We start from the raw sequence: 16,707 nt of genomic DNA on the forward strand, positions 1-16,707 counted from the left end.
ATTTTGCCACATGTACAATCTAGCAGACTCCATGGTTGAACTTAAGCATAATGCACAAACCTCAAAACACAAGTGCTTCTCCTTTGTTCTAGAATCTTCTGTATCATAACTGCCCAAACTTTTTTTCAACTTGAATTGCCATTATTTGTTTCTACTTTATGCTTTACAATGCACAATTCCATGAATCATAAAATAGATCAAGGGCTTCTTTAATTCAAAGGATTCTCAAAGGAATTTTGGAGGATTCTAATCCTTAGGAATTTTTCCTATCTTGGTTGTTTTATTCGTAGGTTTCTAAACCATAGAAATTTTTCCATAGGATTTATTTGCACTAGATTTCATAGGAAACATCCCATCCACTCAAACCACTTTGAAAGAATCCTGTTCTTTTTTCAATGCACAATCAAACACTCGTACAATCCTGTAGGATTCAAGACGACATTCCACTCTAATCCCATGTTTTTCCTATTCCCACATTTTGGAAATCCTACGAATCAAAGAGGCCCTATCTTTTTTTATAAAAACTAATTTATTTTGAATGAGATGAACTATAAAAATTAAACGAAGGTCTACATCAGGCATATATGACTCAGAGTTTACATGCTATAGTGTGGTATTTATTCCTAATTTGGTTGCCAAATCTGATGCGCGCAATGAACGTGTACCTTATTAGTACTTCGAGTATGTCCAAACATGTAAATTAGAATTCCAATGGCACGCTACACATTGTCTCTCTTATAGTTCATGAAGCTACGTGGCACATGTGGAGGCGTTGTCGTGACCTCCTTGTGTGGATTGATCACAGTGACGTGCTGCTGCTTCCAGAAGAATGTACTCGTCCTCTCTAAGCCACACTAGCGGTACATGCAAAAAGTGAAGATGTGCCCGCCTGCCACGCACACACTCATTCCCTCGAACGCACATGCGGGTACATGAGGCGACACATTTTTGTATGAAGATTCCCCCCATGTGATAATTTGACGCGTGTAAAGTCCTTCATTTCATTGATGGTCAATTAATACAGTGCATGCAAATTTAGTGGACGTGAGGACGGAAGAAAGACATTAATACTCCACTGCGCGCATGCGAGTAGTTAAATCATGGGGTGCCAGTACTTCCATTGGTCTCCTTCGTATTTTGTGCCAATTTTTGACCATATTTGTAAGTAACATAATATTTATGCATGTCATAATAAGTGGCACAAAAAAGGGGGCCAATAAACCAGGACGCGGGCAGCATGATCAATTTTTGCCAGGGCAACTATTGGTAGCCTTTGTATTTAAATATGGACGGAGTGGAGTAGTACTATCTTTATCTTAGCCTCGTAGGGCTCTCCTAGCGCCTAGGCTCGCCTCCCTGCCGCGCCCATCGGATCATGCCATGGATAATCCCTTAGATCCCAAGATCTCGCGGGCAGCCCTCTCACTGCGGCCCGCAGCACTGCCGCCTTTGAGCGAAACCCACATGTGTTTTAGAGGGGATCCATTGCTCTGGAATCACCGATCGGTGGCGCCAGAGGACATGACAGGGCTGCATTTCAGGTGGTGGGCAGCAAGGGAAAATTGGATCGAGGAAGCGTCGCATCGATTGGAGAGTAGTTCCAAGGAGTTGCACCTGGCGCAACACAAGGTGGAGGCGCAAGTCGATCTCAGGGGAGAGATGCTGAGGGATGTCTGCATCTGGCAGCATCGCGTTGATTTCGAGCTAGGGCTAATGGCAGATATCATATGCACGGAGTCGACTACGGAGGAAAGAACATGCATGCCTGCGCAATGGCATGAGCAGCCGGTGCAACTATTCAAATGGGCGGTAGTTGAAGCTAAATCCCAGGACTAGTTGCGGCGCCGCTGCTGGGCATGCATCGTAGGCGAGGTGAGCTGCCCTCCTTCCCCGCCAGCGATGTAGTGACCTAGTCGGTTGCTACTACAGTGAACTTGCAACGCTATGTCTGTTTGCAACCTTGACAATCACTCCAGCTATATGTATTGTTTTCCTGTAAAAAATACTTGGTCGTTTGGAAAAAGATGGTAATTGATTTATCAATAGTTTTAGAATGCTTGGTTGTGACAATCAACCGAAGCCACAACCAGAAGTCTCCATCATGTAAGTACTTTACGGCCGGTCGGACCCGCGTCTCACCGAAGGGACACACATCGGCTTTGTCTGACATGTACGACCAGTTACATCACTGACTTGTGCGACCGCATTTGAGCAGTGTAGTACTCCCTCTATCTCAGTTTACAAGTCTTGCACGTGTACCTAGGTCGTTAATTTGACCAACTTAATAAGAGGCATACATTACGAAAAATATATCATTACAAACTTCAAATATTCTATTTTTAATGATAGGGTATATTTTTTATGTTAAACAATTTATGTTCTACTAAACTCATCGGGAGTACTTGAAATTTATGTTCCACTAAACTCACCGGGAGCCGTTTTGGGCCTCGAAACCAAAACCATCAATTAATCTTTACCTTATTCCCATCACATTCCAAAGTACTAGTGCTACAATTAAGTGCAAGCCTGCTCACACCTACCAGTATGTACCAAACCTGAACGTGTTCCCCCTATGCAGGTTTTAGTACTAGTGCTAGTACTTAGGTTATGACAAGGGGAACTACCTAACCGAAAATTACTCTACCTTCCTCCTCATAACGCCTCCTTTTTCGTCCGTCCTTGCCATGGCAGGTGTGCGGAGCTCTAGGTCGAGAACTATCCGAACTACTCGTAACAAGGGAGCGGCAACCAAGGCTATGGAAAACAAAGAGGGCTCGCCGCCACGCAGAGACCTCGAAAGATCTCTCACGGGCAGGCGATGGCTCCCATGAGAGCCCTAGCCACGGAGGCGAACAAGCCGAGCTGGCGGCGCTGGAGTCATTATCCCTCGACGGCATGCCCGATCAGCTCAGTAAGCACCTCAATAAGTAGAAGGAGTTCATCCACAGCTTAATGGAGCTGCTGAAGGAGAGCCTCGACGACATGCCCACTGAGCTCAATGAGCAGGGGGAGTTGACCGCTGGCTCGGTGATGCTACTGAAGAAGAGAATTGCCTCGGAGAAGAAGGCGACCGGCGAAATCCTACAACTTCAGGAGGACAAGGCGACGCTCTGCCACGAGCTCGACCTGCTGAAGGAGGAGAACGCTAGCTGGAAGAAGCTGCATGAGAATGGTAGTTCCTCGATGAAGATGATGCATGCCCTCATCATGGAACATAAAGGCGGAGTTGGCGAAGCTCCGCATTGAGCACCCGACTGCGGTCAAGGTATGTAATGCGGCCGTGGAATAGATGATGAAGGCTCGCGCCGAGAAATCATGTGTCATGCACACAATGAAGAAGATGGCGGAGGAGACGCGCAAGGATATGGAGGTCGTGGAGGCGATGAAGAAGCAGTTACGATTCCGCGGCCAGCAACCCTTCATGTAGTGAGAGCAGTGCCCCAGACTTGTGTGTGCGTCTTCCTACTTTTTTGGGGGTGATAATCTTCCTTCTTCTTTTGCTCCTGTGTTTCTTCTTTTGCTTCGGGTGTTTCGCCGCACGTGTCACCTTCTCTGCAAGGCATGAATAGTACAATGTTAAAAATGAGATGACTAGCAAATTAGATCATTCTTTATCGCCAATAGAACAATGCCTCTTGCTAATAATATATAATAAGAGTAGAGAGTAGAGGATATGGCACTGGGCTGCTGTGTTTCGTGCTCCTCCGTCATACTCCAGTGGAAAACTTGAGTATACCGCACGGTTCTTTGCTCCTCCTCAGGTCGTTGGCACATTTATACGAGCAGTCAAATCACAAGGCCGCCTTCCAGCAGTAATGAGCCGTCAAATCACAAAGGCCCTCGCCTCTCTTGAAACCGACCTAGCTAGATTGCCCCGCCCTCTAGCCTTTTAAAAAATGTATACTTTTGTACAATAATAGGATCGATGGATTTTGCCATGGAGCAAAACTAACAAGATGAAATTAAAGAAAAAAGGTGGTACATATAGAGAGCGCTCATCGCCAAATTATGCATATAGTACTATTAAAAAAGCTAGTGCATGCTTAAATGGGGTGCTAAATTCTATTAAAGAAATTAGCATACCTATTTAATTCTTGGGTTCTTATTATTTATGCCACTAGTTTGTGTATCACTACTTAGTTTTGCCATTAGAAGTTACAACTACTCAAAAATGCCATCGAGCCGTGAGATGCCTGCTCAAAATGCAATTAGATATCCAAAAATGTCATCGTTAACTTAGATGTTTGCTCAAAATGCCATTAGACACTATGATTTTCACATCAAAACCGTTGACCATATTACATGACAAAAATAAGCCGATTCTCACAATGATAAGTGTGGCCCCGCTTGTCAGGAGTAACCAAGCGAACAATTTTATAGGAAAATAAGAACGTTGTTGGGATCAAGTAGGCCCCACACTTTATTTTACTGTATTGAGATAGAGGGTGAGCTTGCATGTTGGTCCATCGGTCTTTATGTCATTATAACATGGCAAAAGAGATTTGAGACACAATATTGGTGTCCAGCACAACACACCCCTCAAATAAAACTAAGCACCCTGAAATTCTTTGACAAAACTAAGCCCCCTGAAATTCTTTGACAACTAAACTGCTGGCTATATGATGTTGGCCATATATATTGTACATATATAATGTGAAGAAATGAGCGGTAGTCATAGTACTATACCAACTAAAAGATGAACTGTAAGAAATAGTAGTATGTACGTACTGAGGAGTTAAAGTAACAAGAAGAAACATAACATAGTTCTGCTGGGGGCTCAGCACAACACACCCCTCAAATAAAACTAAGTACACCTGAAATTAAACTAAGCATCTAATCTGGTAGACACTACATTAGAACCACCATGAGCAACGACACTGCCACCTTACTCGGACACCTCATCCACATGCTCGACTTCATCCTTGTCCCTCTTCCTCTTGGGCGATACTTCTTTGCTTGAACCGCACACTTGGCTCTTGCTCTTCATCCAACCCTTGTAGATGTTGAAACAAAGGTAGCCATCCATTGCAGCGTAGTGGATGTGGTCTATATCTAGTACATTCCACTCCCATGCATGATGAAAGTTGAACGGAGGTTTCTTCAGTGTACCGTACGAAGGATGAACCATGGATCCTGCCAGGGTCAGCATTGAAGGCTGATCAGGGGAGGGCACCAGCCGTTTCTTCTAGAGGTTAATGGGGTTTCCTACAACGAGGCCTATCCGACCCAGGATTTCCTTGTCGTTCCTAAAGTCTACAGTAACAAATTTGACTAGGCCGCTCTTGAGGAACTTCTTAAATTCCTTGCAGTCAACGTCGGCATGGCATATGTGGTAGACCAAGCATAAGTCATGCACGCAAACCTGGATCACGGCAGGCTTCTTCTTCTCTGCCTCCGTTTGATTCTTCTCGCTTCCCAGTACTGTGGTGTACTCAACATCTAGCCCAGCGACCCACTCATCATTTGAGTTTTCGAACATGCGTCTGAAGCGAGCAAGGCATCCTTTCACCATTGTGGAAGAACGGGTATAGACGACGTCGAACTCATCACCGGTGATGGTTCTAACCTTGTACTACTACCGATCATGGAGATTTGGGACACCATGGATTTGGGAGGAGGGTTAGGAATAGTGGAACTGCCGTAATGTGAAAGGACGGGACGACCAGGAGCGAACTGCCATAATGTTAAAGGACGTCCGGTGACGAGTACGAGCAAGAACTGCTAGTTGTTTTTGTAAATATGCTGAGTGGGGCGTGCGAACGACAGGGTAGTGGCTTGCCTAGTGGATAAATGGATTCATGCACAGTACTATGGGGGCCCAATTAGATGTCATGTCTACTTGACGCCCAATTAAATGGCTTTCGATGTCATGTCAAGCGTCGGGAAAATTACAGGTGATACGAAGCTTTTGAGAGCCCTTGGATCTGAGATCGAACGGTTGCATGGCATGATTCTAGACCTATGGGTGAATATCCTATCCTGGAGGGTTATTCTGCAAATTTTTAGCAACTTAGCATGTGACCGTTCGATCTCGGATCTAAGGGCTACCAACAGCCCGTATCATGGTCGCGCCTACCACGACCGTCGCCTCGCTCGCGTGGTCGCGCCCTTGGAGATTTAACACGATGTGTTAGGATATCTGATGTTGGCATGTCATACATAGTCATCACTTAGTCACTCATACTACAACAAGGTAGCTATAAGGTTGGCTATAAGAGTATTTTTTTTGTTTACTTCTCTTTATCTCTTTCTTCGTAGTATTTATTGCATTTGCCAAGGAGTGACCTCTTCCAATGAAATGGTGCTTAGATGAGGTGCTATGGGCATTAAATGGCTTAGCAACTCAAGTCCCCAATGCGTAGGTGCTTAGTTTTTTGTTGCTAAGTTTGCTTCATCTAGGTACACGCGCTTAGCACCATTTCTTCTTGGGGTCACCAAACTAGTCTCTCTCTTCTTAATTAACTTGCCACATCAGACTTTATGCCTATGTGGTAGGCTTAGCACCTATAGGATCAAGTACAATAGTGGGCTATAAGCCCGCTTTACATGGCATTTTTGCATATGTGGGGGAAAGAGGCATGGAAAAAGTGGAGGAGTGGGCTCTCAAGCAAGAGCAGCCTCTACATGGTGGAGCATCGAGAGAGGCACCTGTATGGAGGTGGTCAGGAATCGGGAGACTCACACCGGTCGTAGCACCGCAGTTAAAATGATAATGGCAAGTCAAATCACCGGGCCCCACCTGTCCAGCAGTAACTCGCTGTCAAATCACACAACCCTACGTTTGCAGCAGCCTACTCCCTCATCTTCTCGCGTCTCTGTCGAACCGACTAGGCGGAACTGCCCTGCCTACCGCGCGGGAAAAGCCCCGCCCTCGACTTTTAAATAGTATAGTATACTAATTTTGTATCCATGGATTGCGCCATGGAGCAAAGCCTCAAGAAAACTGCCCCGTCGCGTTCGCGTCGCACCCAGATGGCCGGTCAGTCTGGCACGCCGCTCTCCGGATGGAACGCGTGTCACATTGCATTTGCACACACATGTGGGACCGCATTGAGAACCGACCATAGGCACACTCCCCTGCCCCGCAAGTCGGGTGAGTTAATAGAAGAGAGAGACGAGCGATAGTACTAGAGAAGTGTTGTACAGACGTTGGTGCCTGAACGATCCCTGCATGACACAGAAGATTAGTTCGTCCGTGCATGTGACCAGACTCCAGCAGACACGGCTGGATTGGCTATCGTCTACATATCGTGCAGGCTGTGTTGTACAAGGCTGTAGTTCTAGTGAGAAATCTAAAAAAAGGTTTCTTGTCAACTCGCAAAATTAGGTGTCACATGCTTCAGATCACTGCGAGGGTTAAACAGTGACAACTGAGTTCCTCCAAGGCGCTAGTCATGGGGGCCACATGCACGAAGACTACTAGGCTGCCATCTATGTCAAGCCGGCTATGTTAATTAGGGCATCTATCGATGGACCCCTTTTCTACGAGCTTATCTTTAATTTGAGCTTTGATCCTCGTCTAGTTTGTCCGTCGAGATTCATGTTGTCTCCTTTGGGCAGCGAGGTTATAGTTTCTTGTCATGTTATAATCCGGTGCTTCAGATCGAAATGAGGACAACTGCGCCTTCAGGGCACGTGCATGCAGGTAGTCATTGACGAGGTCAAGCCGACTCCGGTAGAAAAAAGAAAACTAGTAGTACTCCACTATATAGGCAGGAGCCTCCGTGCTTGCTTGCCTCTTCACACTATCTCGTCCTCTCCAGATCTAAACACGACAGCGGTGGCCACTCTCTCTCTCTCTCTCTCTCTCTCTCTCTCTCTCTCTCTATGCTCACCGCTGGTGATAGATCCACCAGTATCCTCTCCGTCGGGGAAGGTGAGAAGGTGCAACGTTCACGCGGTCATCCTCGATGATGGCTCTTAGCCACTGCTGGCGCGTCCCGGTCAGCATGCCTTGTTGTTCTCTCCCAAGCACCACTGGCTAGGGAGGGACTCCGACCCCTTCTTCCTCGCTACCGTAGTGTGGGCAGATCCGGCCTCCCGCCATCCACCTAGCGACATCCCGGCGACCCTCAGGTATAACTTCCTTCGAAACTAGCCTTGCTCTACTTCTCGAGCTCCTGATGTCGCTGCATTTGTATCTTTTACTATTTCCCAGGCCCCCTCGTAGATAGGATCGATTAGCTGTTCGAAAGCCACCTAAATATTTACTGTTAAGAGGTAAAACTAGTTCATGCACTCGAATCTAGTACTACTTGGTTCAAACAAGGAAGAAAGGGGGTGGGGAAGATTTGTTACTTGAATCTAGGACTTGGCCGAAATAGGAAATAATGGGGGCGAAAAGTAGCAGAGACTGGCTATCCAACTGGTCTCTAGGTCTAATAGGGAAATAAAGGGAAACGGAGTACAAAATCAATATAAACCCGATCTATTGGTTGAAAAGGAAAGAAAGTGGGGACTGGGGGACTGTCACATCCCTAGTTCTGGTATGACCTAGGCTAGCCCTTCATGTTTGCATCATGTTTAAATTCAATATAAATTTGAAATGGGGATTTGTGAAACCCTCAGAAGTCATTTCTGGAAATAATCCAGATAAAAATTTCTCCAAAAAGGTCAAAGAAAATGTTCATGTTACTCTCTCAAAATATTGTCAGAGGTAAAAATCAAACCAATATTTTTAGGAGCTCATAAATATTTATTTTGGGCATTTGGAATTAATCCAGTATTTATTTGCATTGGATAAATATTTATATATATATAAGATATTGTCCAAATATTATGCCAGTTGTTGAGGAGCTCTGAAATAATACCATTAGCCCCTGCAAAAATTGGCATAAGAAAATAAAATGGTTTAGTATTTTATTTAAACTAAACAAATGTCAGAAAATTAGAAAAGAAAACAAAAAGGGAAAGCCTACTTGTGCTTACCTGCGGCCTGGCACTGTGCAGCCGGCCTGGCCCAGCGGCCCAGCAGGCCGGCCCAGCCGACTAGCACTGCTAGTCGTCCCCTTCCTCGCGCCAGGAGGACAGGGGCACGCGCTCGCCGCGCGCGAGCACGCGCCGACCACCTCCTGCTTCCCCGCTCGCTGCTGGAGGCCCCCGACAACGCCACGCACTCCCCTCGGCCTCTCTCACTCCCCCTCGCTCCCCCTCCTCCTCTGGATCCCTATCTCACCCCCCCGTACGGCTCCGTCGCCACGGCTCGCCGTTGCCGCGCCCACCGTCACGGCCTCGCCCTCGTTCCGTGCCCAGACGCTCCGCGCCGTCCTCCTCGACCTCTGCGATGACTCAGGCAAGCCGAGACGCCCTGCAGAGCTGCCCTCGACATCGTCTTCCTCCTCGGGCTCCGCCGTCTGCTGCCGTCGATTCGCCGTCACCAGGTCTTCCCCGAGCCAGCTGTGCTGCTCCGCGTGACCGCCGTGAGCATCTCCCCGTTTCCCCTCTCTTCTCCCCCTCGTTCCCGCGTCGTAGCTTCATTCCCCACCATGGCCGAAGCGCCCCGCCACCGTCCATGTCGGTGTCGTTGCCCTGGCCACCGCAGCCGAGCGCGTCACCCTGCTCCTGGTGACGCCAGGAGGCCGTAGAGTCTCTCTGCTCGCTTCCCCATGCACCGCAGCCCTCGCCCGCACTTAGCCGTGCTCCGGCCGCCGCCGCGAGCCTTGCTCCGGTGAGCTCTGGCCAGCCCTCCTCCTCTTACCTACCCCACTGGATGCGCGAGAGCACGGGCTACGCCCCGGTGCTCCCGGCCGCCGCCCCCGTGCCCTACAGCGTGGACGCCGCCGCGTCCAGAGGTCGTCGGCGACGACCTCGCCGGCCTGACGTGTGGGCCCGACCTTCCAGGTGATTAGCTTAAGGCTAATCACCATTTTTGCTAACCCCCTGACACTGACAGTGGGCCCCAGAGCCACTAATCTAAATTAGATTAGGAATAACTCCTCTATAACTAACTAACTCACTGACGTGTGGACCCCACACGTCAGGTTTGACCTGGTCAGCTCCGTTGACCTGCTCACGCAGGCATGACACAATGCTGATGCAATATTTCATTTTCTGGTTTAAATTAATCAGGAAATTCCAGAATATATTCAAAACTTCAAAAATTCATAGAAATTCAACCGTAGCTCAGATTGAAATAGTTTATATATGAAATATTGTCAGAAAAATTCAATCTATCCACCTGTACCACTTTCATGCATTTTCAACCAACTTATACCACTTTATAAGTGAAAACATGATAATGGCATTTTAAATGCTAAATATGGAGTTTGCATATGAACCCTTGGTCCATACGGACTTCATTTAAATGGTTGCTAGATGCATTATTGCAATCATAACATCATTACCATGTTCATGCATCATAATGTTGCATATGCTTGTGTTTTGATCTCCGACACCGTTCCTTCTCGATAGGTCCTACTCCGGAGAGTGTTCGAGAGTACCTGCCTGAGGAGTAGTGCCCCCCTGTTGACCTACCAGGAAAGCAACACCCCCTTGTTCATTCCGATACAATCCTACTCTCTCGCTCCTGCTCTCATTTATTGCATTAGGACAACAATGATTCAACTACTACTTTATGTTGCGGTAGTTGAACCCATTCCTCTGCATGACCTGTCATTGCCACAGTAAATAGTTAAAACCCACTAGCATGTGTAGGCGTTGCTTGAGCCATGTTGTGTTCTTGCCATGCCATGCCTGCTATTGCTTAGAGTATGTCATGTCTGATTCATTGGGAATGAATTAGAGTACAGTGCTATGTTCTGATGTTGAGAGTTAAGCGTGTGAACACGATTTGGTAAAGGTAGCGGTGAGAGGCCATGTAGGAGTACATGGTGGGTTGTCTCACTGGAACCGTCCCTAAGAACTGAGTTCTGTGTATGTTGTCCAAGGACTAGCTACTACCACACGTTGGGTTCCGGTAACTCGACCCCTCTCGACTTATTAGCCAACTTGATATCTGTCCAGGAGTTGCAAATAGTTTCTGGTGTTTATAGGTAGTGCTATTTTTCTACCGAGTGGCACCCGTCAGGGTGGACTTGGGACAGACTAGGCACATGTGGCCCGGTGTACCGAGTGGCACCCGGATGGTGGGCTCGGGAACCCTGTACACATCATTTGGGGCCGTGAGCGAAACCCCGGCCGGATCTCCTTGCGGATGGAACCCGAATAGGCGATAAACCTGGACTAGAGTCTTGTGTGGTTAGTCAGGTCGTGGCCGACACCCTCGCCAGGCTTCTGCTTGAAGGTTGCCGAGATACATGACGCGTACATGGTGATAAGTGGTGAGAGCGTGTGTGAAGAAGTACACCCCTGCAGGGTTATCATGATCTATTCGAATAGCCGTGTCCTCGGTTATGGACTTCTTGGATGCTTACGTGGTACATAGACAACTTAAAGTGGATACTCTAAAATGCTCAAGACAAGTGTGAGTGCTATGGATGGCCTTCTCGTAAGGAGACGAGGATGAATCCATAGTAGTGTATTGATGTGGTGATTAGTGGACTCGTGTGCGCTGCCTCATCTCAAAGAAGTTTCTCGTTGTCGTAGAACAGGATAGCCACTGAGTCAAAGCTGGCTTGCTGCAACTAAACCCCACATTACCTTCTTGATACAAATGCATGTATGATAGGATCTGATGTAAGTCTTTCTGAGTACCTTTGTACTCATGTTTGCTTTATTTATGTTTTGCAGGTGAGACATCTGTCTCACTAGTAGTACCGCTTGGACTTCGACGAGTAGCTTGTTACCTCAGCTACGATCTTGTACCCTTGGAGGGACTTGTAGATAGTCAGGCTTCTTGGCCTTTTTCTTTTGTAGTTGTCTGTACTCAGACATGTAATGCTTCCGTTGCTTGTATGCTCTGAATGATGGGTCATGTGACCCCTGTTTGTATTAATGCTATGTGGCTCTTCTGAGCCTTTATCTATATGAGTTTGCGTTATGTTGTGATGCCATGTTGTACAGCACATACTTGCATGTTATGCGTACGTGTGACGTGTATTGCTATGTGTGGGATCCGACAATCTAGTTGTTTATGCTTGACAGCCTCTCTTATGGGGAAATGTAGTCTAGTGCTTCCTTGAGCCATAGTAGTCCGCTACAGCCCGGTTCACCGGAGTCCTGCTAGTCCAGCACTACTGCTCAGGAGACTTGACTGGCTGGCATGTGTTTCACTTCATTCCTGTGTGTGTCCCTTCGGGGAAATGTCACGCGGTGACATCCGGAGTCCTGTTAGCCCAGTGCTACAGCCCGGATTCACATGCTGCTGACCGACATGCTCGATGTGAATCATGTATGCCCATCCCCATAGGTTAGTGCCGCTTTGGGTTCATGACTAGCCATGTCAGCCCGGGTTCTCTGTCATATGGATGCTAGTGACACTATCATATACGTGAGCCAAAAGGCGCAAACGGTCCCGGGCCCTGGTAAGGCGACACCCGTGGGGATACCGTGCGTGAGGCCGCAAAGTGATATGAGGTGTTACATGCTAGATTGGTGTGACTTAGAATCGGGGTCCCGACAGCTTTGGTATCAGAGCCTGACTGCCTGTAGGATTACCAAGCCAACCTGGTCGAAGTTGAGTCTAGAAATTCTTTAGCTATATAGGGGAATTGATTGTGGAAGGGAACGTAAGGCTCTTTTTACTCCTTATGCCTCATGCCTTCTGATCTGAGTCATCCTATCTTTCCTACGGGGTTAAGGAACTAGGCTTTCTCTTCCTTCTATTAGGATCACGTGTTACTACTCCGTAGTCTCTAAGGATTGGTTGATCTGAGTCATATCCAGTTGGTACCTCCGGTGTAGCCTGTTTAGTAATATTTTTGAACCTTGAGTGATGTTGTTGAGTTTGATGCTACCCCATCATTTGCAGGATGTCTCATTTTGAGCATTTTACTGCCGTTATGCTGCCGGAATTTCCCTAGGAGTTCAAGAGATAGTATTTTTCTCGTACTATATTCTACATCCTTATGATGATGCTGAATCCATCCTTGTTTCCTTGGTTGGTTCTTCAGGATGTCGTCAGTTAACCGAAGTTCTGTTGCTCGTAGACGGAACCACGGAGATGGTAGGGATGAGGATCCTCCCGACCAGCCTTCGTTGGCAGAGTTCATGTTAGAGATGGAGAAGAACAAGCAAGAGTCTAACCGCTTGTTGGCATGTATTGAGGAGAACACCTCCCATCAGCACAAAGAGTCAGCGTCCATCTATGATTTCATTGGTCTGAAACCACCTACCTTCCATCATTCCATTGAACCACTCGATGCAGATGACTGGCTCCGTAGTATCACACACAAGATGCGCTCTACGAGTGTAGCTGAAAGTGACAAGGTCACCTACGCTGCTTATCATCTGGAAGGTCCTGCTAGTCTTTGGTGGAAGAACTATGAGGCTATGCTTCCAGCTGGCCAGATACCTACCTGGAGAGATTTCACTGAGGCTTTTCGCGAGCATCACATCCCTCAGGCTCTCATTGACTGTAAGAGAGAAGAGTTCTGTAGTTTCACTCAGAGTAAGATGGTTGTTGATGCTTATAGTAGAGAGTTTGAGAACCTTGCCCGCTATGCTATAGAAGAGGTGTCCACGGACGCCAAGAAGCAGGCTAGGTTCCGGAAGGGTCTCAACCCCAATTTGCGTCGTGATCTCCACTTGCATCATTGCAATACATTCCAGGCTCTTGTGAACAAGGCCATTAATGCAGAGACAGCTCAGCTACTTACGAGGAGTCTCGTAAGCACACCCGTGATTTGGGTTCTTCTTCTGGTTCTACTTCGCAGAAGCGTCGGATTTGGGTTCCGAACTCCGCTCTTCCACCCGGTTATACACCAAGGCCATCTTGTGTGGCACCTCACCCAGTTTAGTTACATGCTCCACCTAGACCTATCGGTAGACCGCTTGTCAATGCGGGTCCACGTCCTACCTCAGGGACTTGCTTCACATGCGGAGAGCCAGGACACTATGCACGTGACTGCCCTCAAACCAATTATGCTCCACCCCAGCCTGAGAAGTCTTTTGGCCGTGGTAAGCCATCACGCAAGATGATTAGTGTCAAGTCAGCTCCCACTGAACGTGGATGTGTGCATCACGTCTCAGCTAAAGACACTCATGATGATCCGGATGTCGTTCTTGGTACACTCCTTGTCAACTGTCATCCAGCTTTGGTTCTGTTCGATACCGGAGCATCTCACTCCTTCACTCTGAAGGCTATGCTCGTTTGCACGACATGTCATTTTGTGATATGCCAACTCCACTTGAAATCCAAACTCCAGGGTCTAGATGGCAAACTACTAGAATAAGCCATGGTAACGAAATCCTTGTTGACAAACTTGTATTCCTTGCATCACTTATAGCCCTCAAGTCTACAGATATTAACATCATCTTGGGTATGGACTGGATGAAAGCTCATTATGCCAAGATTGATTGTTACACTAGGTCAGTTCAGCTTACACACCCATCTGGCAAGATAGTCACTGTCTCCACTAGAGTTGCAAAGCGTCAGCTCTATTCTCTTAATGCCAACCCTCTTCCAGACCTTGAAGATATCCCGGTAGTCCGTGACTTTCCGGATGTCTTTCCAGAGGAACTGCCAGGTATTCCACCTGACAGAGATGTAGAGTTTGTCATAGATCTTATTCCAGGAACCGCTCCAATCTCTAGGAGACCTTACAAGATGGCACCCTTAGAACTAGCTGAGCTTAAGAAACAACTTGATGAATCCTTGCAAAAGGGTTTCATCCGTCCTAGTTCTTCTCCCCGGGCTTGCCTCGTCCTCTTTGTCAAGAAGAAGGATGGTACGGACCGGATGGCTGTAGATTATCGTCCCGTTAATTTGGTCACGATAAAGAACAAGTATCTGCACCCCAGGGTCAACGACCTGTATGATAAGCTCGCTAGATCCTCAGTCTTTTCCAAGATGGATTTGAGGTTAGGCTACCACCAAATCAAGATCAGAAATGGGGACATTCCTAAGACAACTTTTGTCACTAGTTATGGCCAGTACAAGTACACCGTCATGTCCTTCGGTCTAACCAATGCTCCAGCTATGTTCTCCCGCTTGATGAACTCGATCTTCATGGAGTACTTAGATAAGTTCGTCGTGGTTTACCTTGATGATATCCTTATTTACTCGAAGAACGAGGAAGAGCATGCCGAACATCTTAGACTTGTGTTAGAAAAACTTAGAGAGCACCGCATTTATGCCAAGTTCTCCAAGTGTGAATTTTGGTTGCCAGAAGTGACCTACCTAGGCCACGTGATATCTGGTAAGGGCATTATTATCAATCCCGAGAGAGTTCAGGCCGTTCTTGATTGGACTCCGCCTGAAACGGTTAAGCAAGTTAGAAGTTTCCTTGGCCTAGCCAGTTATTGTCGCCGCTTCGTTGAGAACTTCTCCAAAGTGGCCAAACCTCTCACGGAACTTATTAAGGAAGATAAAAGGTTTGAGTGGTCCCCACAGTGTGAGCACAGTTTTCAGGAACTGAAAGACGCCTGACTTCTGCTCCCATACTTGTGCCACTGGATTTCACTAAGGACTTTGTTATCTATTGTGATGCCTCACGACAGGGACTAGGTTGCATTCTTATGCAAGATCGCCATGTGATTGCCTATGCATCTCGGCAGTTGCATCCACATGAGGAGAATTATCCTACACATGATCTAGAGCTTGCAGCCATAGTCTATGCACTTAAGACATGGCGACATTACCTTCTCGGTAAACGGTGCGAGATTTACACCAATCACCAGAGTCTCAAGTATATCTTCACCCAACCAGATTTGAACCTTAGGCAAAGACGTTGGTTGGAGTTGATCTCAGATTAAGACTTAGGGATTACCTACACCCCAGGCAAGGGGAATGTCATGGCTGATGTGCTAAGTCGTAAGTCCTATTGCAACAATCTCATGTTGCATTAGGGCCAACCACTTCTCCATGAGGAATTATGTAAACTTAACCTTCACATTGCTCCTCACGGGTTACTCTCTACCTTGGTGGCGAGACCTACTCTTGTGGACCATATCATAGAAGCCCAGAAGCATGATACAGGGATTACCCGGATCAAGAGAAACATTGCCAAGGGCATTGCTGGTAGTTTCTCTATAGATGATCAGGGTGTTGGTTCCTTCAGGAATCGCCTGGTGGTCCCCAAGAAGCAGCATCTTCGGCAATTAATCCTTACGGAGGCACATGAATCTCCTCTCACGATTCATCCCGGTAGTACTAAGATGTATCAGGCCTACGCCAGAGGTTCTAGTGGACTAGGATGAAGAGAGAAATCGCTCAGTTTATTGCTAACTGTGATGTTTGTCATCGCGTGAAGGCAGAGCATTAGAGACCTGCTGGCACCCAGCCTTTAGCTATTCCTGAATGGAAATGGGATAAAGTTGGTATGGACTTCATCACCGGCTTTCCCAGGACCAAGAAAGGGAATAATGCTATCTTCGTAGTCATTGATCGTCTTTCTAAAGTGGCTCACTTCCTACCTGTTCGAGAGAGTATCACTGCTAGTCAGCTCGCTGACTTATATATTTCTCGAATAGTGTCACTTCATGGTGTTCCACTAGAGATCAATTCAGACCGTGGTAGTCTTTTCACTTCTCACTTCTGGGAGAGTTTCCAAACTGCCATGGGCACCCATCTTTCCTTCAATACCGCTTTCCACCCTCAATCAAGTGGTCAGGTGGAAAGGGTCAACCAAATTCTCGAAGACATGCTTA

This window comes from Triticum aestivum, chromosome 2A (genome assembly GCF_018294505.1).
Source record: "Triticum aestivum cultivar Chinese Spring chromosome 2A, IWGSC CS RefSeq v2.1, whole genome shotgun sequence".
NCBI lineage: Eukaryota > Viridiplantae > Streptophyta > Magnoliopsida > Poales > Poaceae > Triticum > Triticum aestivum.